Consider the following 26959-nt stretch of genomic DNA (forward strand, 5'->3'; position numbering starts at 1 on the left):
TCTTCTTAGGCAAAAAAAAGGATATAAGAAAAGATTTGCTCTGCTATTAGAGCGATATCAAGATATGGTCCGGTTTGGACCACAATTAAATTATATGTTGGAGACCTGTGTAAAATGTCAGCCAATTCGAATAAGAATTGCGCCCTTTGTGGGCTCAAGAAGTATAATAGAGAGATCGATTTATATGGAAGGTGTATCGGGCTATATACCGATTCAGACCATAATAAACACGTATGTTAATGGTCATGAGAGAATCCGTCATACAAAATTTCTGGCAAATCGGATAAGAATTGCGCACTGTAGAGGCTCAAGAAATCAAGACCCAAGATCGGTTTATATGACAGCTATATCAGGTTACGGACCGATTTGAACCATACTTAGCACAGTTGTTGGATATCGTAATAAACCACGTCGTGCAAAATTTCATTCCAATCGGATAAGAATTGCGCACTGTAGAGGCTCAAGATGTCAAGATCCCAGATCGGTTTATATGGCAGCTATATCAGGTTATGAACCGATTTAAACCATACTTGGCACAGTTGTTGGATATCATAACAAAACACGTCCTGCAAAATTTCATTCCAGTCGGATAAGAATTACGCACTCTAGAGGCTCAAGAAGTTAAGACCCAAGATCGGTTTATATGGCAGCTATATCAAAACATGGACCGATATGGTCCATTTACAATACCAACCGACCTACACTAATAAGAAGTATTTGTGCAAAATTTTAAGCGGCTAGCTTTACTCTTTCGGAAGTTAGCGTGCTTTCGACAGATAGACGGACGGACGGACAGACGGACGGACATGGCTAGATCGACATAAAATTTCACGACGATCAAAAATATATATACTTTATGGGGTCTCAGACGAATATTTCGAGTAGTTACAATCAGAATGACGAAATTAGTATACCCCCCATCTTATGGTGGAGGGTATAATATGTAACGAATTTGTAACCTTTCTAACGATGTCTAAAAATTTTCAATCGGCTTAGAAATAGCTTCACAACTTCAGAAATATTGACCATACCTTGGCAAAAAATTTTAACAAAAAAACCTTGCAAGTCCAATAACTCATAAACCAGAGATATACTGGAAATTCCGCAAGTTTTTGTCGGGTTTTACGAGTTTTTTCTTTAAAAATGAATGTTTGGCAAGCATATTAAAATTTGATACACTTGAGGAGACCCATTTTCAAGCCCCATGGATCCACCTCTCGACTCACTAGGGTCCCCAAATTTTGTATACTTATTGGAAAACACCTCAATATAACTATGTCGTATACATATCTCTATCCGTTCAAAGGTTTCAGGTTTATTTAAAAGATTTTTCGATTTGGCAATACTGTGCGAAAACTGTCCAAAAATTGGGTTCAGCTTCTGGACTTCTGCAAGCTTACCCGTGGTGGCCATGCAAAAGAAATTGAGTTCCATACACAATGACATAAGGAGTTTTATCGATATCCACAACCGTTTTTGTTTTATTAAAAAAAAATTGTAGCCCTGTTATTGAAAAACCCAATAGTTTGGTATTCGCAGCATTTCACAGTATTTATTTACGTTTTGCAGGTTCACACTATTTTTAAAAAACAAAATATTATTATTTTTATACCCTCCACCATAGGATGGGGGTATACTAATTTTGTCATTCTGTTTGTAACTACTCGAAATATTCTTCTGAGACCCCAGCAAGTATTTATATTCTTAATCGTCGTGACATTTTATGACGATCTAGCCATGTCCGTCCGTCTGTCTGTCGAAAGCACGCTAACTTTCGAAGGAGTAAAGCTAACCGCTCAAAATTTTGCACAAATACTTCTCATTAGTGTAAGTCGGTTGGGATTGTTAATGGGCCATATTTTGAATTACGTGGTTTGCTATGATATCCAACAACTGTGCTAAGTATGGTTCAAATCGGCTCATAACCTGATATAGCTGTCATATAAACAGATCTGGGGACTTGACTTCCCGAGCTTCCAGAGGGCGCAATTTTGCATGACATATTTTATTCTTACTTCCAACAACTGTGCCAAATAAGGTTCAAATCGGTTCATAAATTGATATTGCTGCCATATAAACCGATCTGGGATCATGATTTCTTGAGCCTCTAGAGTGCGCAATTCTTATCCGATTGGAATGAAATTTTGAACTACGTGTTTTGCTATGATATCCAATAACTGTGCCAAGTATAGTTCAAATCGGTTTATAATCTGATATAGCTGCCATATTAACCGAGCTCGCGTCTTGACTTCTTGAGCCTCTAGAGTGCGCAATTCTTATCTGATTGGAATGAAATTTTACACGACGTGTTTTGTTTTGATAGCTAACAAGAGTTCCAAGTATGGTTTAAATCGGTACATAACCTGATATAGCTGCCATATAAACCGATCTTGGGTCTTGACTTCTTGAGCCTCTAGAGTGCGCAATTCTTATCCGATTTGAATGAAATTTTGCACGACGTGTTTTGGTATGATATCCAACAAGAGTGCTAAGTATGGTTCAAATCGGCCCATAACCTGATATAGCTGTCATATAAACCGATCTTGGGTCTTGACTTCTTGAGCCTCTAGAGCCTCTAGAGGTCGCAATTATTATCCGATTTGCCTGAAAATTTGTACGACGGATCCTCTCATGACCATCAACATACGTGTTTATCATGGTCTGAATCGGTCTATAGGCTGATACAGCTCCCATATAAATCGATCTCTCTATTATACTTCCTGAGCCCCCAAAGTGCTCAATTCTTATACGTATTGGCTGACATTTTACACAGGTCTCTAACATATAATTTAATTGTGGTCCAAACCGGACCATATCTTGATATCGCTTTAATAGCAGAGCAAATCTTTTCTTATATCCTTTTTTGCCTAAGAAGAGATGCCGAGAAAAGAATTCGACAACTGCGATCCATGGTGGAGGGTATATAAGTTTCGGCCCGGCCGAACATAGCACGCTTTTACTTGTTTAATACTTATCTACAAAATAGGCGAACATACTCCTTTTATTGCTAGTAGAAAATCTATTGGAAAAGCATCAATTCTCTATCGGTGCATAAAATATCCTTCCGACATCTATTTAAGAAAAAAAAAAAAAAAACTGAAAACGCAGTTAAACAAAAGCCAATTAAATTGCTGCGAATACTTCGTATTGTAAGTTTTAATGCTTACCGGACCATATCAATGAACTAAGAAATAGTGAAAATCATGATATCCAATTTCTTCTAACTCTGGTCATGGATAGAAACAAGTAAAAGCGTGCTAAGTTCGGCCGGGCCGAATGTTATAAATCCTTCACCATGGATCGCATTTGTCACGTTCTTTGAATGACTTTTTCAATACATATATGAACTACATCAAGTTATTGACCGATATGGACTGTACTTGTCATGGGTGTAAAAAGTCATAGAAAAATACCACCTTAAAATTTCAGGCAAATCGAGTAAAAATTGCGCCCTTTAATTGGTCAGAGTGTCAAATTGCGAGATCTATTTATATTGCAGTTATATCAGGTTATCAACCGATTTAGACCATACTTGGCACAGTTGTTGGAAGATTGGTATATATGGCAGCTATATCCAAATCTGAACCGTTCTGGACCAAATTGACGAAGGATGTCGAAGGGCCTAACATAACTCACTTTCCCAAATGTCAGCAAAATCGGATAATAAATGTGGCTTTTAAGGGCCTAAGACCCTAAATCGGAGGATCGGTCTATATTTTTAAAGACTGTAGCATGCTTTCAACAGACAGACGGACGGAAATGTCTAGATCGACTTAGATTTTCATGCTGATCAAGAATATATAAACATACGATCGGAAATGGATATTTCGATGTGTTGCAAACGGAATGACAAATTGAATATACTCCCATCCTTCGGTGGGGGGTATAAAAATTATATAGCCTATTGCTCCTTCCGGACCACTCCCCATAATCTGTGCAAATCGCATAGCAAATTTACAAACCCACAAACACACAAACATACAAGCATACAAACAAACAAATACAAATTCATTTTTATATAGATAGACTAGCTGACCCGGGCCCGCTCCGCTGCGCCTCCTTTACTTCATATATGGAACAAAAGTTTCCTTGGAATATTTATTTTCGACAATTAAAGATCTTTTAGTGAAATACCATGCTAACTTGACTAAGAGTTTAACAATATAAGTGCCTTTATCTGAATCCCATATGATCTTTATTGGTCTACGAATTTAAGTTTGGATGTAAGGTGTACTCCATTCTTAAAATACTTCCTTTAAGCCCGATATTCTCATGATTTCTGAGTTAGTGGTGTTTCGGGGAGAGGTGGTCCCCCAGATACTTGGCCCTGAAAAAATTTCAGCATTGTGCTCTTCTCTCAAATACCATTTATTTAAACCCCATATTTCCATTGGCTTAAGAGGAGTTTACAGGATGAGGCGTCCCCCAAACACATGGCCCCAAAAAAGGTTATCAAATTTGTTTTTCAAATACCTTTCATTTGAGCCACATATGTGGCTCAATGGTATTTGAGTGAAGAGCACAATGCTGAAATTTTTTCAGGGCCAAGTATCTGGGGGACCACCTCTCCCCTGGTCGAAAAATTTTTTCCCTTTGAAGGTGTTTTGGGAAAGGGGTGATGCCCTAAATACATGGTCCAACATTTGGATATCAAATTCGTATTCTACTCCCAAATACCTTTATTTGAGCCCCATAAAATTGGTCCCGAAAATGGGTATCAATTCTTGCTCTACCCCCAATACCTTTCATTTAAGCTCCACATTGACATGGTCGGTAAATATGCCCCATTAAGGGGTGTTTTGGGGATTGGGGTGGTCCCCCAAACACTAATCCCGGAAAATATATCAGCAATGTGCTCTATTCTTATATATCTGTACATAATTTATTTGATCCCCATATTGCCATTGCCCTCAAAATTGGATATCAAATTCGTTTTCTAATCTCATTTAAACTCCTTATTGCAAAAGACAGCTGATATGTCCGATTTGGGGCATTGGCCCTAAAAACTATGAATATTTAGCTCCCCTCTCTTTAAGACCCAAATTGTCTTGGTGAGCAAATACGTCCTATTTGGGGGTTGTTATGTTGGTGGGACGTCCGCTAGACAGTTGGCCCCTTATGTTGATATCAGATACTACTCCCACATACCTTTAATTTGAGGCCCATATTTCCATAGTCGGCAAACATGACCGGCTTGGGGGATGGGCGGCCACTCAGTTAGTTGGCCTTGAAAATATATATCGGATTCGCGTTCCACTTTTAAAATTCCCTTATTTGTTTGTTAAATTTTGTACGACCATATTGACCATCAACATATGTGTTTAGTATGGTCTGAATAGGTCTATAGCCCGATACAGCTCCCATATAAATCGATCTCCATATTTTACTTCTTGAGCCCCCAAAGGGCGCAATTCTTATTCGAATTGGCTGACATTTTACACGGGTCTCCAACATATAATTTAATTGTGGTCCAAACCGGACCCTATCTTGATATCGCTCTAATAGCAGAGCAAATCTCTTCTTATATCTATTTTTGCCTAAGAAGAGATGCCGGGGAAAGAACTCGACAAATGCGATCCATGGTGGAGGGTATATAAGATTCGGCCCGGCCGAACTTAGCACGCTTTTACTTGTTATATACAATATATTGGTTTCCATATATAAGAAGAATAATATAAGACAGCTGCCATATGAACCAATTTTCTATTATACCGTCTTGAACAGTGAATTTTATTACACTCCTGGACATACGTGCCGAGTTTGGTCCAAATCGCAGCATATTTTGATATAGCTGCTATGAATTCAAAAGTGATACCAGACTATGACGAATGGAGACTAGTATGTATATACATATATTTGAGGTGGTGGGTACCCAAATTACGGCTTCGCGCGAACTAAATGCCTTTTTATACCCTCCACCATAAGATGGGGGGTATACTAATTTCGTCATTCTGTTTGTAACTACTCGAAATATTCGTCTGAGACCCCATAAAGTATATATATTCTTGATCGTCGTGAAATTTTATGTCGATCTAGCCATGTCCGTCCGTCTGTCCGTCCGTCCGTCCGTCCGTCCGTCCGTCCGTCCGTCTGTCTGTCGAAAGCACGCTAACTTCCGAAGGAGTAAGGCTAGCCGCTTGAAATTTTGCACAAATACTTCTTATTAGTGTAGGTCGGTTGGTATTGTAAATGGGCCATATCGGTCCATGTTTTGATATAGCTGCCATATAAACCGATCTTGGGTCTTGACTTCTTGAACCTCTAGAGTGCGCAATTCTTATCCGATTGGCACGAAATTTTGCACGGCGTGTTTTGTTATGACATCCAACAACTGTGCCAAGTATGGTTGAAATCGGTTCATAATCTGATATAGCTGCCATATAAACCGATCTTGGGTCTTGACTTCTTGAGCCTCTAGAGTGTGCAATTCTTATCCGATTTGAATGAATTTTGGCACGACGTGTTTTGTTACGATATCCAACAACTGTGCTAAGTATGGTTCAAATCGGTCCATAACCTGATATAGCTGCCATATAAACCGATCTTGGGTCTTGAATTCTTGAGCCTCTAGAGTGCGCAATTCTTATCCGATTGGAATGAAATTTTGCACGACGTGTTTTGTTACGATATCCAACAACTGTGCCAAGTATGGTTGAAATCGGTCCATAACCTGATATAGCTGCCATATAAACCGATCTTGGGTCTTGACTTCTTAAGCCTCTAAAGTGCGCAATTCTTATCAGATTGGAATGAAATTTTGCACGACATGTTTGTTTTATGATATCCAACAAGTGTGCCAAAAATGGTTCAAATCGGCTCATAAACTGATATAGCTGTCATATAAACAGATTTGGGGACTTGACTTTTTGAGCTTCTAGAGGACGCAATTCCTACCTGATTTGGCTGAAATTTTGCATGACGTTTTTTATTTTTTCTTTCAACCACTGTGTCAAATAAGGTTTAAATCGGTTCATAACCTGATATAGCTGCCATGTAAACCGATCTGGGATCTTGACTTCTTGAGCCTCTAGAAGTCGCAATTATTATCCGATTTGCCTGAAATTTTGTACGATGGATCCTCTCTTGACTATCAACATACGTGTTGATTATGGTCTAAATCTGTTTATAGCCCGATACAGCTCCCATATAAATCGATCTCTCTATTTTACTTCTTGAGCCCCCAAAGGGCGCAATTCTTACTCGAATTGGCTGACATTCTACACAGGTCTCCAACATATAATTTAATAGTGGTCTAAACCGGATCATATCTTTATATCGCTCTAATAGCAGAGCAAATCTTTTCTTTTATCACTTTTTGCTTAAGAAGAGATGTCGGGTAAAGAACTCGACAACTGCGCTCGATGGTGGAGGGTATATAAGATTCGGCCCGGCCGAACTTAGCACGCTTTTACTTGTTATTGATTCCCTTTGTGTGACCTTTGGAGCAGACGTCGTCATAGCAATTAATGCTATATACTAACTGCCAAGCGAGCAATCAATGAGGGATACCGTTAAGTCAGAGGAAGGACATTTTCCAATGAATTCAATTTGGCTTGCCGCATTCTCAATCTCACTCTCTCTCCCTGTTTTGCTTCAGCCAATTGTCTTTATTGGCTTGAAGGCAAAGACAAAGAAATCCATTTAATGGAGATTTTCCTGGGAAATATGCGATTGCTCAAATGTTTTTAATGACAAAAGGGCGGAAATAAAGTTAATGTTTGCATTTACGTTTCAAAAGACCTCAATGGCTTCGATTTAAATGCATTGAATGCAGAAACACCCATGAATGCGGGCGTCGCCATGGCAGACCATGACCATTGCCTCCATTGATGTCGAAGCAAATCATAATCATATTGACTGTCTTAATTGGCAAAAGTACATGAAAAGTTATCTGCTTGTGTTTCCATTCATTTTCATTTACTTTGTGATGATCTTCATTGTGCGGTTTTCTTTTACTCTTGTATGCAATTCAACTTACATAAAAACAATAAGTGACATTTATGTGCAGGGGCGTAGGTAGGAGCTGTGCTATGGGGTTTTTTGGGTTAAGTTCATAATACGAGTAGTTACTTTACTTAGATGGCCGCAGCACATTTGATTTCTGGGTCGAATGTAGAAAAATTACTTCAAGCGTTACAGTCTCTTACCCGTAGTTCTTCAATCATTTTATACCTTATACCACTAATGTGATACTAAAGTATACCGATCGGTTTGGAATTTCTTTCTGGTTCGATTAAGCCATGTCCGTCTATCTGTCCATGCACTCTTGTAATCAAGGTTCAGGTCACATTTGTTGACAAAATCAAATCAAATCTTGCATATGACAACAGCTGTGGTGGTGGTATAAGGTCGTAGAATGTTATTTGCTACCGAAACTTCGACTGGTGGAGCGTTTGCGCCACTAGCCGAAAGCGACTGGTCTGCAGGGGCTTTTGACAAAGACACCTGGTTCTAGTCTTAAGAAGAAGATCGATCTTATTTTATCATCGCATGCCTTTAGTTTGCCTAGGCCATCGGTCTTCTCTGCACTCAAAAAAATAATTCGTTTCACATAAAGGAAATTTTCGCAAATTAAACTACATTTGTGGAAAATATTAGACTTTGTTTACAATAAAATTACATGGACAAAATGAATATACCCCCATCCTTCGGTGGTGGGTATAAAAACATGGGTATTTTACTGTGAAACACTTACTTAATACCCTTTTATAAACATCCAATTTGACTCGTCGAATTTCATTTAAGATTCTTTCTCATAACACATAAGAAAATCATTTTTCTCAAAATGTTTTTATTTTAAAAAGATTTCATTGTATGAAATCAAAAATTAAAAAAATAAATTTAGAAATGTTTTATATTGTATTTCACTGAGCTAAAATCAACGTTCAAAGCCAACAGAACTTTCAACTACCAGAATTTTCGTCCCTTAATATTAGTTATCCGTATCAATTGCCATAAATACTGCATTGTGAATTATGGAATCTGAGGAAAAAAAAACGAAATAGTTTTATTTGAAATAATTATTAAAAATGTATGTTAATCTAGGGGATCACTTCTGGGTTTAAATATTGTGTTTTCAAGTCCTTCTAATTTTTCATAGCTGTCATTCAAATAACTTATAATAAAATATTCTTAATTATCCCTTGGAAAAGTTTTAAGACTAATAAGAAAAATTTTTCTTTTAGATACATTTTTCAAATCATTTTTTTTTTTTACAGAAAAAATTTCGATTAAAATAATAAAACAAGAATTAAGAGAAAATTCATATACAATTAAATGTGGGTTAGGTTAGGTTAGGTTGAAAAGAGGGTGCAAATATTAATCCGCCCCATGCCACTATGGACATACACCTAAGCCAGTAATCGGCTTGTTGAGCGCTCTAGTTGAGCGCTCCGGGGCGAACTTTGGATATCCACCACATCGGGTATATATGTAAACCACCTTTCGTCAAAATCTGGTGAGAAATGCATACCTTATGCCCCATAGCAGCTTTATCGAAATATGTTCCGATTTTGACCAATTACTAATAAATAGGAGTCATTGTTTAATTGTGTATAACAAAATATTGGTCTTTTTAGTAGCTATATCTAAATATAACCCGATCTAAACCATATACTACATGAATGTCGAAAAGCCTAACATAAGTCACTGTGACAAATTTCAATGAAATCGGATTATAAATGCGCCTTTTATGGGTCCAAGACTTTAAATCGAGATATCGGTCTATATGGCAGCTATATCCAAATCTAGACCGATTTGGGTCAAGTCGAAAAGCCTAACACAAAGCACTGTCCCAAATTTCGGCGAAATCGGACAATAAATGCCTCTTTTATGGACCCTAAACCTTAAATCGAGAGATCGGTCTATATGGCAGCTATATGCAAATCTGGACCGATCTGGGCAAAATTGAAGAAGGACGTCGAAGAGCCTAACCAAAGTCACTGTGTCAAATTTCAGCGACATTGGACAATAAATGCGTCTTTTATGGCCCCAAAACCTAGATATCGGTCTATATGGCAGCTATATCCAAATCTGGACCGATCTGTGCGATATTGCAGAAGTATGTTAAGGGGCTTCACTTAACTCACTGTTCCAAATTTCGGCGACATCGGACAATAAATGAGCATTTTATGGGCCCAAAACCATAAATCAAGAAATCGGTCTATATGGGAGCTATATCCAAATCTGGACTGATCTGACCCAAATTAACGAAGGATTTTGATGGGCCTAACACAATTCACTGTCCCGAATTTCGGCGAAATCTGACAATAAATGCGCCTTTTATGGCCTAAATCCTTAAATCGAGAGATCGGTCTATATGGCAGCTATATCCAAATCTGAACCGATCTGAGGAAAATCGAAGAAGAATGTCGAAGGGCCTTACACAATTCACTGTCCCGAATTTCGGCGAAATCTTACAATAAATGCGCCTTTTATGGCCTAAAACCTTATATCGAGAGATCGGTCTATATGGCAGCTATATCCAAATCTGAACCGATCTGAGCCAATTTGAAGAAAGATATCGAGTGGCGTAGCACAACTCACTGTCCCATATTTCAGCAAAACGGATAACAAATGTGTGTTTTATGCGCCTAAGACCCTAAATCGGCGGATCGGTCTATATAGGGACCATATCAAGATATATTTAGTCCGATATAGCCCATCTTCGAACTTAACCTACTTAATATCTGCTCAATATCTCTATTTTTGAAGACTGTAGCGTGATTTCAACAGACAGACGGACGGACATGGCTAGATTGTCTTAGATTTTTACGCTGATCAAGAGTATATATACTTTATAGGGTCGGAAATGGATATTTTGATGTGTTGCAAACGGAATGATAAAATGAATATATCCCCATTCCCAAAAAGAAAATTTTAAGTTAGGAATTCCGTGCTACTTACAAAATCCTTAATTGTTTTTAATACCACTGCCCTAAGTTGGTTCATGTCTGACATTGTGTCTCCACCTAAGTACCGGTATCTGTTGGACACAAAAGCCGGACAATGACAAAGGAAATGCTTCAACGTCTCATCATCTTCCCCGCATGCTATCACTTGCCGCACCGATTTTACCTAAGTGAGCTCGTAGTCCTATGTGTCCCGTTATGATACCAATAGCTATACTGACCTCCTTCTTGTTTCCTTTCAGTAATAGCCTCGTCTTCTCACGATCTGGATTCTCCCATATTATTTTCGCCGTCCTACCAACCGTTTCGCTGTTCCAAAATGTTGCATGCGCATTCGTCGCCCACTCCCTTAACTCGGACTGCGTCGACCCGAAAGGCTTCGGGTTAACCAAGTTTATTGACGGCAGTCCTCTGACCTTCGCCCCCAAATCGTCTGTTCTTTCATTTCCCCTTAATACGTTATGGCCCGGCACCCAAACGATGCGGATTTCCCCATCCTCAGAGTCCTGGTTGTTATTACCCTTATGGCAATTTTACTGTCGGTAAAGATATTCACGCTCGACGTCCTCGCGTTAGCACCACACCACTTCACACATTCCGTGATCGCCCGGATCTCCGCCTGTAGGACCATATTATGGTCAGGCAGTCTAAAACAGATCTCAGTCCCTTGGTTCTCAATGTAAACGCCCAGACCCACTCTGTCCTCTAGCTTTGATTCATCCGTGTAACATGATCTTCCAGATGGCAATACTTGGGTTCCGTCAATCCAAGACTGTGCCGATGGCAGCAGTGCCTCGCACTCGACTTCAACGTTCATCTCAGGTATCCGATCGGAAGTCTCTTCCCTTCCTTCTAGGTTTCCTATCGTAGACTCGATTATACCGAGATGCTATGAGCTGCTCCCATCCTTATTTCATTCTTCCATTGCCTTAGGTCTCATAGCCGCAGTGGCTGCCTCACACTTAATCTGTATGTCAATGGATCGGATATTTAAAATAGTCTCCAGTGCCCTAGTGGGCGTGATCCTCAACGCTCCGCCTATGCCAAGACAACATGTTCTCTGAACCTGTTGCATTACCCTTATGTTGCACTTTATCCCCATAGCAGTCCACCAAACTACTGAGTCGTAAGTAAGTGTTGGTCTAATCACGCTGCTGTAGAGCCAGTGGACTATCCTCGGATTCAGGCCACATTTCGAGCTTACGGCCCGTCTACATAGTGTCCAACATCTGTGAGCCTTCTCAATACTCTCCTGAATGTGAAACTTCCAATTCAGTTTCCTGTCCAATATCACACCTAAGTATTTTACCTTGTCAGATATCGAAATCGTCTTATTGGGGAAACGTGGTGCTTTAAATTGGCCCATCTTCGTCTTCCTCGTGAACAGGCATATTTCAGTTTTCTCTGGGTTAAAATTGAGACCTCTGGGTCTAGCCCAGTTATATGCCATATGCAAGACGTTCAATTACGTTAGTGCTATCTTGGTAGTTGTATTAGAGCAGGCGCTTAGTTCTGGAGGGGATAAAGGCCATTCCTCTTTCGACAACCGTAACAACTGGGGACCACTCTACCATAACTTAAGCCCTTTAAGCTTACCCGGAGAAACGCCTGTTAACCCCAAGTCTGCTGGGTTCTCTTTCGACTTCATATAATGCCACTGCGCTTGAAGTACCAAGGTTTTAATGCCTGCTACTCGCATTTTTATGAACTTGTCCATACTTTTGTTATTTTGTATCCAAGCTAAGGTAATTGTAGAATCACTCCAAGCACAAATTTCCACATCCCCTTCAACGCTGTTTATAATCTTTTTCAATAGCCTTGCAAGTAGAAAGGCTGCCGTTAATTCTAATTTAGGAACAGTTATTATACCCTCCACCATAGGGTGGGGGTATACTAATTTCATAATTTTGTTTGTAACTCCTCGAAATATTCATCTAAGACCCCATAAAGTATATATATTCCTTATCGTCATGACATTTTAAGTCGAACTAGGCATGGCCGTCCGTCTGTCAGTCCATCCGTCCTTCCGTCCGTCTGTCTGTCGAAGGCACGCTAACTTTCGAAGGAGTAAACCTAGCCGCTTGAAATTTTGCACAAATACTTCATATACGTGTAGGTCGGTTGGGATTGTAAATGGGCTATATCGGTCCACGTTTTATTATGACTGCGATATATACCCATCTGAGATCTTGACTTCTTCAGCCGCTAGAGGGCACAATTCTTATCCGATTTGGCTGAAATTTTGCATGAGGTGGTTTATTATGACTTCCAACAACTGTGCTGAGTGTGGTTGAAATCGATAAATAACCTGATATAGCTGCCATATAAACCAAACTGGGGTCTTGACTTCTTAAGCCTCTACAGGGAGCAATTCCGATCCGATTTGGCTGAAATATTAGATGACGTGTTTTGTTATGACTTCCAACAACTGTGATAAGAATGTTTCAAATCGGTCCATAACCTGATATCGCTGCCATATAAACCGATCTGGGGTTTTAGACTCAATTATTATCCGATTTGGCTGAAATTTTTGCATGAGGTGTTTTGTTATGACTTTCAACAACTGTGCTAAGAATAGTTCAAATCGGTCTATAACCTGATATAGCTTCCATTTGAACCGATCTGGGGTCTTCACTTCTTGAGCCACTAGAGGACGCAATTATTGTCCGATTTGGCTGAAATTTTGTACAATGGCTTCTCTCATGAACTTCAATATACGTGTCGAATATGGCATGAATCAGTTTGTAGCCTAATACCCTATTTTACTTCTTCAGCCCTTAAAGTGCGCAATTCTTACTATATTTGGCTGAAATTTTACACAAATACTTCTACTATGGTCTCCAATATTCAGTTCAATTATGGTCCGAAATGAACCATAATTTGATATTGTTCCAATAACATAGCAATTCTTTTAACCTTTGTTTACCGAAAAAGAGATACCGTGGCAAGAGCTTGACAAATGCGATCCGTGGTGGAGGATATATAAGATTCGGCCCGGCCGAACTTAGCACGGTTTTAATTGTTCTTTATACCCACCACCATCATTCCGTTTGCAACATATCGAAATATCCATTTCCGACTTATAAAATATACATATTCTTGATCAGCGTAAAAATCTAAGACGATCTGGACATGTCCGTCCGTCTGTCCGTCTGTATGTTAAAATCACGATACAGTCTTTAAAAATAGAGATATTGACCTGAAATTTTGCACAGATTCTTTTTTGTCCATAAGCAGGTTAAGTTCGAAGATGGGCTATATCGGACTATATCTTAATATAGCCCCCACATAGACCGAATTGCCTATTTAGGGCCTTAGGCCCATAAAAGCCACATTTATTATACGATTTTGCTGAAATTTGGTACAGTGAGTTATGTTAGGCCCTTCAACATCCTTCCTCAATTTGGCCTAGATCGGTCCAGATTTGGATATGGCTGCCATATAGACCGATCTCTCGATTTGAGGTCTTGGGCCCATAAAAGCCACATTTATTGTCCGTTTTTTGCTGAAATTTAGGACAGCGAGTTGTGTTGGGGCCTTTGACGTCCTTCTTCAATTTGGCCCAGATCGGTCCAGATTTGGATATAGCTGCCATATAGACCGGTCCTCCGATTAAGGGTCTTAGGCCCATAAAAGCCACATTTATTTCCCCATTTTGCTAAAATTTGGTACAGTGAGTTATGTTAGGCCCTTCAATATCCTTTTTCAATTTGGTCGGTCCAGATTTGGATATAGCTGCCATATGGACCGATCTCTCGATTTAAGTTTTTGGGCAAACAGAAGGCGCATTTATTGTCCGATTTCGCCGAAATTTGGGACAGTGCGTTCGACATTTTTCTGCAACGTGAATAAAATCGGTCCAGATTTGGATACAGCTACCATGTAGACCGATATCTCGATTTAAAGTCTTGGCCCCAAAAAAGGCGCCTTTATAATCCGATTTCACTGAAATTTGACATAGTGACTTATATTAGGCTTTTCGACATCCGTGACGTATATGGTTCAGATCGGTTTATTTTTAGATAAAGCTACTATAAAGATCAATATTTTGTTATACACAATTGAACAATAACTTGAACTTATTAGTATTGGGTCCAAATCGGAACATATTTCGATATAATTGCAATGGGACATAACGTATGCAATTTTCACCGGATTTTGATGAAAGGTGGTTTACATATATACCCGAGGTGGTGCATATCCAAAGTTCGCCCCGACCGAACTTAACGCCTTTTCGCTTGTTTCCTAATTGGATTGACTTTGCTCTTTGCCGCCAATAAATATATTCCATTATCTATTTTTATACCCACCACCGAAGTATGGGGGTATATACATTTTGTCATTCCGTTTGCAACACATCGAAATATCCATTTCCTACCCTATAAAGTATATATATTCTTGATCAGCATAAAAATCTAAGACGATCTAGACATGTCCGTTCGTCTGTCTGTTAAAATCACGCTTCAGTCTTTAAAAATAGGGATATTGAGCTGAATTTATTATCCGATTTAGCTGAAATTTGGGGCAGTGAGTTGTGATAGGCCCTTCGACATCATTCGTTAATTTGTCTTGGATATCTCGATTTGGTTATAGCTGCCATATAGACCGATCCTCCGATTTAGGGTCTTAGGCCCATAAAAGCCACATATAATATCCGATTTTTCTAAAATTTTGGACCGTGAGTTGTCTTTGGCCCTTCAACAGCTTTCTTTAATTTGGCCTTAATCCGATCAGATTTGGATATAGCTGCCATAAAGTACGATCTCTCGGTTTTAGGTTTTGGGGCCATAAAAGGCGCATTTATTATGCGATGTCGCCGAAATTTGGGACGGAGAGTGAAATTAAGCCCCTCCACATATTTCTGCAATAGGTCTAGATCGATCAAGATTTGCATATAGCTGTCATATAGGCCGATATCTCGATTTAAAGTCTTGGCTCCAAAAAAGCGCATTTACAATCCGATATCACTGAAATTTTAAACAGTCACTGTTTAAATGTTTAGCACTGTTTTATGTTAAGCTTTTCGACATCTATATTGTATATGGTTCAGATCGGTTTATTTTTATATATAGCTACTAAAAGACCAATATTTTGTTATACGCAGTTGAACAATGACTTGTACTTATTAGTATTTGGTCCAAATCGGAACATATATCGTTATAATTGCTATGGGACATAAGATATGCAATTATCACCGGTTTTTGATTAAAGGTGATTTTCATATATTCCCGAGGTGGTGTGTATCCAAAGTTCGGCCCGGCCGAACTAAACGCCTTTTTACTTATTACATAAAAGACTGCTAGATAGGCCTTCTCTGAAGCATCTGCAAATCCTATTAGTTGACCTCTATACTCCGAAGAAGTGTTCAACCACCTAAGAATATTTACATCTTTTAGAGATGAAATGCGTTTTACAAATTTTATCCAGCTGTTCTCTGAGCCTCCATTTAATTTCTCATCTCATGACATCTCTTGCAGCCAAAAGCTCTGAATAAATAGTTAGCGGTTATTATAACCGGCGTAAGTAGTCCAAGCGGCTGAAATGGTAGAGCTTGTCTTATTGTTGTAAAATGTGATAAGTACTCCGGTATATTAAATCGAAAATCATTTTCTTTTGGTTTCCACTGAAGGTTCATTGTTTTCACTCTCAGTGTTTATTATCTTATTCTCTTTGGTTGTGTTTGATAATTTTACGATGAGCTCACTATTCAAACACCAATTTCTCAGATGAAGTCCGTATCCGTCTAGATGTTATGATATTGTTCTCGAAGCTGAAGACACACCTCCACTGTATCTACACCACTAAGAAGATCGTCCATGTGAAAATCTTCTTCGATTATTTTCTGAACTCGCGCATTCGAACATTCTTTCGCAATCTCCATTAGAGTCCTCACTGCCAGTACATCTTTTACTTCTTTTGACGAAAGTTGACTAGTAAGTCATAGACATCTTCTTCATAGACTTCGGCCATTTGTTGTTACAGCGAATATGTCAAATACTACCCTGACATTCGTAGTTAGACTCTCTTCTCGTACTATCGCTTTATGGGGTAAATAATATTTTCCTTTGTGATTATGCTTCACTTGTCTCATATGACCCAATGCCATATATTCGTTCATTATTCTTTCATACTCCTTTTTCAAGCCAACATAAGCGCTTAATCATTTTTCATGGTTTATGAGCCTGACCGCCGCCTGTTCCCGCATATGATCCCAGCTCTTTATCACCTTAAGAGGAAGTCGTACTACAAATCGTCCGTCAGGATTTTTTATGGTTGTAGCTGCATATCGTTCCACACATTTATCATCGTCGCTTGTCAGCCTCCAATTCTTCGTTTTCTCAAAATCTCTCACTCTCAAGTTACATTTACACCTTTCTCGACTCCTGGAACTCGAACTGTAAAGGGAGCGGAAAACATTAACCCCAGTTTAGTATTTTGCCCCAACATTCCATTCTTTTTTGTATTCTGTTTTCGGTATGTCGACATACTCATCGCCCTCAAGAATCATATCTGTCCACTCGTTTTTATAGCAGTTTGAGTCAGCCAAATTGTCTCCAAGTCCATGTTATTCCATATTGGTTTTCTCTCTAGGATTACAAAATTCCTGGGCTGCTTCTTCTCTTAAAAAATTTGACTGCGATCCTTGTTCCACCAAAGCTTTCAAGGTTACCATCTCTCCATGTTCATTCTTCAATTGTTCTTGGGCTGTTGCAAGCAGGACATTCTTTGTCCCATTGGCCACACATGTGGTATATGTTTTTGGCAAATGTAGCAGTTTCCACACGATGCGCAAGTAACGTTACTTTCGCATCGTGTATTTCGTGATTTAGGCACTTATAAAAACTTGTTATACCTACTACTGAAGGATGGGGGTATATTCAGTTTGTCATTCCGTTTGCAACACATCGAAATACCCATTTCTGACCCTATAAAGTATATATATCCTTGATCAGCGTAAAAATCTAAGACGATCTAACGATGTTCGTCTGTCTGTTGAAATCACGCTATAGTCTTCAAAAATAGAGATATTGGGCTAAAACTTTGCACAGATTCTTTTTTTGTCCATAAGCAGATTAAGTTCGAAAATGGGCTATATCGGACTACATCTTAATATAGCCCCCATAAAGACCGATTTGTCGATTTAAGGTCTTAGGCCCATAAAAGCCACATTTATTATCCAATTTGGCTGAAATTTAAGACAGTGAATTGCGTTGGGCTCTCCGACATCCCTCTTCAATTTGGCCCAGATCGGTCCAGATTTGCATATGTCTGCCATATAGACCGATCCACCGATTAAGGGTCTTAGGCACATAAAAGCCACATTTATTATCCGGACTCAAATGAAAGATATTTGCGAGTAGAATACAAACCTGATATCCAAATTTGGGACTCTATTTCTGGAGGTCCCCCCCATAGACACTTTTCCCGAATATTGATATCAAAGTCGCACTTTACTCCCAAAGACCTTTCATTTGAGCCCCATATTGCTATGGTCGTAAATTTGTCCCCTTTGGGTGACGTTTTTGGTGAGAGGCGGCTCCCCAAACACTTGGTGTCAAATTTGTATATCAGATTCGTATTCTACATTCAAATACCTTTTCTTTAAGCCTCATATTCCCATGGTCAAAAAAAAAGCCCTGCTATGGGTGTGTTTTGGGGAAGGGGTGGACCCCCAGAAACAGGGTCCCACATTTAAATATCAGATTCGTATTCTACTAGCAAATACCTTTCATTTGAGTCCCATATTGTCGTGATTGGCTAAATATATATTTGGTAGGTTTTAGGGTGGGCCAGCCCCCCTAGGTACCCCATCCGAAATTTGGATAACAAATTTTTATTTTTAGGGTACTATATGAGAGCACACAAAATTTATCTTAAATCGCACCACCCATCTACGAGATCTGGGGTTTCTGAAAATTAGGGTAAGGGGGAGGGTCCGCGCTCCCTTCAGATATCAAACAAGTAAAAAGGCGTCAAGTTCCGCCGGGCCGAACTTTTGATACCCACCACCTCGGGTATATATGTAAACCACCTTTCATCAAAATTCGGTGAAAATTTTATACCTTATGTCCCATATCAGTTATATCCAAATATGTTCTGATTTGGATCAAATACTAATAAGTACATTAGCTATATCTAAAAATAAACCGATCTGAACTATATACGATACGGATGTCGAGAAGTCTAACATAAGTCACTATGATAAATTTCAGTGAAATCGGATTATAAATGCGCCTTTTATGGGGCCAAGACTTTAAATCGAGATATCGGTCTACATGTCAGCTATATCCAAATCTGGACCGATTTGGGCCAAGTTGCATAAAAATGTCGAAGAGCCTAACACAAAGCACTGTCCCAAATTTCAGTGAAATCGAACAATTAATGTCGCTTTTATGGGCCCAAAACCTTAAGTCGAGAGATCGGTCTATATGGCAGCTATATTCAAATCTGGACCGATATGGGAAAAATTAAGGAAGGACGTCGATGAGCCTAACCAAACTCACTGTCTCAAATTTCAGCGACATCGGATAATAAATGCGTCTTTTATGGCCCCAAAACCTAAAACCTAGATATCGGTCTATATGGCAGCTATATCTAAATCTGGATCGATCTGTGCGATATTGCAGAAGTATGTCAAAGGGCTTAACATAACTCACTGTCCCAAATTTCGGCGTCATCGGACAATAAATGAGCATTTTATGGGCCCAAAACCATAAATCAAGGAATCAGTCTATATGACAGCTATATCCAAAACTGAACCGATCTGGACCAAATTGAAGAGAGATGTCGAAAGGCCTAACACAATTCACTGTCTCAAATTTCAGCAAAATCGGACAATAAATGTGCCTTTTATGGGACTAGCACCATAAATCGGAGGATCGGTCTATATGGCAGCTATATCCAAATCTAACACAACTCACTGACCCAAATTTCAGCAAAATCGGATAATAAATGTGGCTTTTATGGGCCTAAGACCCTAAATCGGTGGATCGGTCTATATGGGGGCTATATCAAGTTATAGTCCGATATAGCCCATCTTCGAAATTAACCTGCTTTTGGACAAAAAAAGAATCTGTGCAAAATTTCAGCTCAATATCTCTATTTTTAAAGACTGTAGCGTGATTTCAACAGACAGACGGACGGACATGTCTAGATCGTCTTAAATTTTTACGCTGATCAAGAATATATATACTTTATAGGGTCGGAAATGGATATTTCGATGTGTTGCAAACGGAATGACAAAATGAATATACCCCCATCCTTCGGTGGTGGGTATAAAAATGTAGTACCCTATTTTCACCACGTGGTCATTATGCACCATCTGTGAAAATTTCAAGAAAATCGGTTCAGCCGTTTCTGAGTCTATAAGGAACACACAAACATACAAACAAACAAATAAACCTACAAACAAACACAAATTGACTCTTATACCCTCCACGATAGGATGGGTGGTATACTAATTTCGTCATTCTGTTTGTAACTACTCGAAATATTCGTCTGAGACCCCATAAAGTATTTATATTTTTGATCGTTGCGAAATTTTATGTCGATCTAGCCATGTCCGTCCGTCTGTCTGTCGAAAGCACGCTAACTTCCGTGTCCGTCCATGTCCGTCCGTCTGTCCGTCCGTCTGTCCGGCCGTTCGTCTGTCGAAAGCACGCTAACTTTCGAAGGAGTAAAGCTAGCCGCTTTAAATTTTGGACGAACACTTCTTATCAGTGTAGATCGATAGCTGCTCTATAAACCGATCTTGGATCTTGACTTCTCGTGCCACTAGAGGGCGCAATTCTTATCCGATATGGCTAAAATTTTGGATTAGGTATTTTTTTGTGATTTCCAAAAACTATGTTACGTGTAGTTCAAATCGGTCTGTCTCTATGGGACGCAATTCTAATCCGATTTGGCTGGAATTTTGCATGAGGTGTTTTATTACGACTTCCAACAACTGTGCTAAGTACGGTTCAAAATGGTGAATAACCTGATATAGCTGTCATATGAATCCATCTTGAATCTTGAATTCTTGAGCCACTAAAGAGCGTAATTCTTATCCGATTTGGCTGAAGTTTCGCAGGAGATATTTTGTTATGACTTTTAACAACTGTACCAAATATGGTTTTAAAGAGTCCATAACTTGATATAGATGCCATATAAACCGATCTGGGATCCCGACTTTTTGAGCATTTAGAGGTCGCAATTATTATCCGATTTGCATGAAATTTTGTACAACGAATATACAACAAATATGGTTTGAATCGGTCTATAGCCTGATACAGCTCCCATATAAACCGATCTCCTTATTTTACTTCTTGGGCCCCTTAAGGGTGACATTTTTATTTGAATTGGCTGAAATTTAATTGAGAATACACATCGACTTCTACTATGGTCTCCAACATTCAGATCAATCATGGTCCGAATCGACGATAACTTGATATTATAGCTCCAATATCATATCAATTTTTTAATTTTTTTTTTATGTTTGCCCAAAAAAGAGATACCGAGAAAAGAACTCAACAAATGCGATCCATGGTAGAGGTTATATAAGATTGAGTCCGGTCGAACTTAGAACGCTTTTACTTGTTTTTTCTTCTATGGCTGCAAAAGCCTGTCTGTCTGTCGAAAGCACGCAAAGAAATACTCATAATCGTTGATTCCAATTGCCGTTAACTTCCTATGGTTGTCGAAAAACTCCTTTAAATATCCTTCCAATTGATATTTGTAGCTGTTTTTATACCCTCCACGATAGGATGGGGGTATACTAATTTCGTCATTCAGTTTGTAACTTCTCGAAATATTCGTCTGAGACCCCATAAAGCATATATATTCTTGATCGTCGTGACATTTTATGTCGATCTAGCCATGTCCGTCCGTCCGTCTGTCTGTCTGTCGAAAGCACGCAAACTTTCGAAGGAGTAAAGCTAGCCGCTTGAAATTTTGCGCAAATGCTTCTTATTAGTGTAGGTTGGTTGGGATTGTAAATGGGCCATATCGGTCCATGTTTTGATATAGGTGCCATATAAACCGATCTTGGGTCTTGATTTCTTGAGCCTCTACAGGGCGCAATTCTTATCCGATTGGAATGAAATTTTGCACGACGTATTTTGTTATGATATCCAACAACTATGCCAAGTATGGTTAAATCGGTCTATAATCTGATATAGCTGTCTGTAATCAGTCTAACCCTATAACCTGATATTGTTTCAATTTTTGCTAGTTTGACAGAAGTTTGGTATGTATTGTATAAAATAAAATTATGCCCAACAACTAAATTTATTTTGTATACTCGGCACGGCTCAACTTTGCACGCTTTTAATTGTTTTAATTCGCTCTAAGGCCGCGAATTGCGCTTCTTCACAGTTTTTACTTTTATACCCACCACCGAAGGATGGGGGTATATTCATTTTGTCATTCCGTTTGCAGCACATCGAAATATCCATTTCCGACCCTATAAAGTATTTACATATATACTTGATCAGCCTAAAAATCTAAGACGATCTAGACATGTCCGTCAGTCTGTCTGTATGTATTCACGCTACAGTCTTTAAAAATATAGATATTGCGCTGAAATTTTGCACAGATTCTTTTTTTTGTCCATAAGCAGGTTAAGTTCGGAGATGGGCTATATCGGACTATATCTTGATATAGCCCCCATATAGACCGATCCGCTGATTTACGCCCATAAAAGCTATATTTATTACCCGATTTTGCTTAAATTTACAACAGAGAGTTGTGTTGTGCCCTTAGACGTTCTCTGTCAATGTGACCCAGATCGGTAAAGATTTGGATATAGCTGCCATATAGACCGATCTTCAGATTTAGGGTCTGAGGCCCTTAAAAGCCACATTTATTATCTGATTTTGCTGAAGTTTGGGATAGTGAGTTATCTTAGGTCCTTCAACATCCTTCTTGAATTTGGCCCAGATCGGTTCAGATTTGGATATAGCTGCCATATAGACCGATCCTCAGATTTAGGGTCATAGGCCCATAAAAGCCACATTTATTATCCGATTTTGCTGAAATTTGGGACAGTGAGTTGTGTTAGGCTTTTCGATATCCTTCGTCAATTTGGCCCAGATCAGCCTAGATTTGGATATAGCTGCCATATAAACCGACCCTCCGATTTAGGGTCTTACGCCCATAAAAGGCGCATTTATTGTCCGATGTCGCCGAAATTAGGGACAGTGAGTTAAGTTAAGCCCCTTGATATACTTCTGCAATACAACCCAGATCGGTAAAAATTTGGATATATCTGCCATATAGACCGATCTCTCGATTTAAAATTTTGGGTCCTTAAAAGGCGCATTTTTTGTCCGATTTCGCCGCACTGGGACAGTGCGTTGAGGTCGGATCTTCGACTTTTTTCTGCAACTTGGCCCAAATCGATCCAGATTTGGATATAGCTGACATGTAGACCGATATATCGATTTTAAGTTTTGGCCCCATAAAAGACGCATTTATAATCCGATGTCACTGAAATTTGACATAGTGAATTATGTTAGGCTTTTCGACATACGTGTCGTATATGGTTCAGATCGGTTTATTTTTAGAAATAGTTACTAAAAAGACCAATATTTTGTTATACATAATTGAACAATGACTTGTACTTGTTAGTATTTGGTCCAAATCGAAACACATTTCGATATAACTACTATGGGACATTAGGTATGCAATTTTCTCAGGATTTTGGTGAAAGGTGGTTTATATATATACCCGAGGTAGTGGGTATCCAAAGTTCGGCCCGGCCGAACTTAAAGCCATTTTACTTGTTTCAGTTTTTTTTAATAAACATTTTTATATTCTCCACCATAGGATGGGGATATGCTTATTTCGTCATTCTATTTTTAACTCCTCGAAATATTCGTCTAAGACTCCATAAAGTATATATATTCTTGTCCGTCCCTCCGTCTGTCTGTCGAAAGCACGCTAACTTTCGAAGGAGTTAAGCTAGCCGCTTGAAATTTTGCACAAATACTTCATATTAGTGTAGGTCAGTTGGGATTGTAAATGGGCTATATCGGTCCACGTTTTATTACGGCTGCGATATAAACCCATCTGAGATCTTGACTTCTTGAGCCGCTAGAGGGCACAATTCTTATCCGATTTGGCTGAAATTTTGCATGAGGTGTTTTATTATGACTTCCAACAACTGTGCTGAGTGTGGTTTAAATCGATAAATAACCTGATATAGCTGCCATATAAATCGATCTGGGGTCTTGACTTATTTGGCTGTAATTATGCATGAGGTATTTTGTTACGACTTTCAACAACTGTGCTAAGAATAGTTCAAATCGGTCTATAACCTGATATAGCTTCCATTTAAACCGATCTGGGGTCTTCACTTCTTGAGCTACTAGAGGGCGCAATTATTATCCGATTTAGCTGAACAACGGCTTGTACAACGGCTTCTCTCATAAATTTAACATTCGTGTTGAAAATGGCATGAATCGGCTTATAGCCTAATGCAGCTCCCCTATAAACCGATCTCCCTATTTTACTTCTTCAGCCGCTAAAGTGCGCAATTCTTAGTAGATTTGGCTGAAATTTTACACAATGACTTCTACTATGGTCTCCAGTATTCAGTTCGATTATGATCCGTAATGAACCATAACTTGATATTGTTCCAATAACATAGTACTTCTTTTCTTTTATGCTTTATTTGCCTAAAAAGAGATAACGGGGCAAGAGCTCGACCAATGCGATTCATGGTCGAGGTTATATAAGATTCGACCCGGCCGAACTTAGCACGCTTTTACTTGTTTTTAATTGTTAAATCAGCTTAGTTTAATTGATTTTCGTACCACTGGTGTGGGAAAACTCAATTTTTCAAAGAACTAGTGTTTATGCGAATTTTAAACTACGCGTTTAAATACTAAGTATTTATTGACAAATGTTCTATCACTAGATCGCTTGAAAATCTTAAAACTAAACTAGAGTGAGATATCAAAGCAGAGGTATCTTCGTGCGTGCACATGCAGCACACATGTGTTTTATAACACAGTAAAAAGGCTTATCTTAATTGCAAACAAGTAAGTGTTAAGCGGGCCGAACTTTGGATACCCACCACCTCGGGTATATATGTAAACCACCTTTCGTCAAAATCCGGTGAAAATGCATACATTATGCCCCATAGCAGCTACAATATATTGAAATATGTTCCGATTTGGACAAAATACTTATAAGTACAAGTCATTGTACAATTTAACAATAACAAAATATTGGTCCTTTAAGTAGCTTTATGCAAAAATAAATCGATCTGAACCATATACGACACAGATGTCTAAAAAGCATTACACTAGTCACTGTTTCAAATTTCAGTGAAATCGGATTATAAATGCTCCTTTTATGGGGCCAAGACTTTAAATCGAGAGATCGGTCTATATGGCAGCTATATCAAAATCTGGACTGATTTGGGCCAAGTTGCAGAAAAATGTCAAAGAGCCCAAAACAACTGACTGTCCCAAATTTCAGCGAAATCGGATAATAAATGTGGCTCTTATGGGCCTAAGACCCTAAATCGGCGGATGGGTCTTTATCACAGCTATATCCAGATATGGACTGATCTGGGCCAAATTGAAGAAAGTTGTCGAAGGGCCTAACACAACTTACGGTCAGAAATTTTAGCAAAATCGCATAATAAATGTGGCTTTTATGGTCCTAAGATCCTTCATTCCATTCTTAAGGAATTTTATATTATACATAAATTTTCTTTAAGCTGTAGTTTCTTGACATCTGCTATTATGTACTAGTATTGCCTATAGTTAAGTTTCTTGATATACCCATATAGCAAAATGTCTCTACACACAATTTGAAGGAAATAGATAAATTGTTTTTGTGCTGACTTACTCACTACTCATCCATCTAGGAAATTTCAAATGCATAAAGAAAATGGTAATATCAAAACGATGATTGAATAAATGGAAAAGTTTCTCCATTTTGTGTTGAATACATTTCATTTCGGTTTACCTTGCACTTCTCCACCATGACATCTCACAGAGGGCGAACATTGATAACAGGCGCAATGGTTAAAAAACTATGCTGCAAGATGAAGCTTTAAGCAGAGACAACTTCAATAAGGAAAGCATAACCGAAGAGAAAGGCAAAAAAAGACCTTCCAGCATAATTTTATTTAAAAGTGAAAAATTTATCACTAACGAGACGATTTAACATGCTTTGTGAAACATCACCAATTCCCAGTTAACTGATAGCGCAGTAACTCCTGCCTTACCATGCCTTGCCCTCATCCTTAGGTCGTCAAGGAGGACTGAGTAATAAAAGTCGAACGAAAGAAGGGCGACAATGAATGAATGAATGAATAAGTTTTAAATGCAAGAGGGGTAAAAAGCAATATTTTAACCTCTTTCTTTATGTTTTTTACTTCCGTTCCTTTATTATGTCTTTAAAGATATCCGTCAAACGTTAAAGAAATTCAATTCTCCTGCCACATTTGGTTCAATACATTTGATTTGGTTTCGCCCACACGCCTGACAGTTGGCCAAGAAAAGGAAGCAATCCAAAGCGAAGCAAAGAAAATATTCTTCAAACTACTGACAAAACGAATGAAGCTTTGGAGTTGACAGATGTATGGCACAGTGGTTATCAATGGACTATTTAAAGAGAAGAACAAATGGAAGAAGGTTCTTAAAGAAAGTGCCGGTAGCGCCGCACGTTTGGTCAAAAAATGTTTTCGTTGACAGTTTTTGTTTTTAGTATTAGTTGAATGGCCGGTGGCCATAGCCGGGAATAATCTGATCGTGGCTACAACAACCAATAACCACTCGCCACCTTGGATTATGCATAAATAACACAAGTACCCAGCAAAAACTCTCATTACCAAATAACCAGAAAGCTTTCTGGTTATTATTTGTATACATGGCGATGGCCTAGGAGGAAATTCCTTCCGCACAAGCATACCAATAGTTCAAAACTAAGAACTTATGCCTAAGCATACAAGTTGTCATATTTTCTTAGTTGAACGGTGCTAAAAAATAACTACTTAGACTCAAACATGTTTTCGCCATTCCCCACCACCACGTTCTCAATGCTCAGTTTCT

The sequence above is a fragment of the Stomoxys calcitrans genome, chromosome 1, assembly GCF_963082655.1.
Source record: "Stomoxys calcitrans chromosome 1, idStoCalc2.1, whole genome shotgun sequence".
Taxonomy (NCBI): domain Eukaryota; kingdom Metazoa; phylum Arthropoda; class Insecta; order Diptera; family Muscidae; genus Stomoxys; species Stomoxys calcitrans.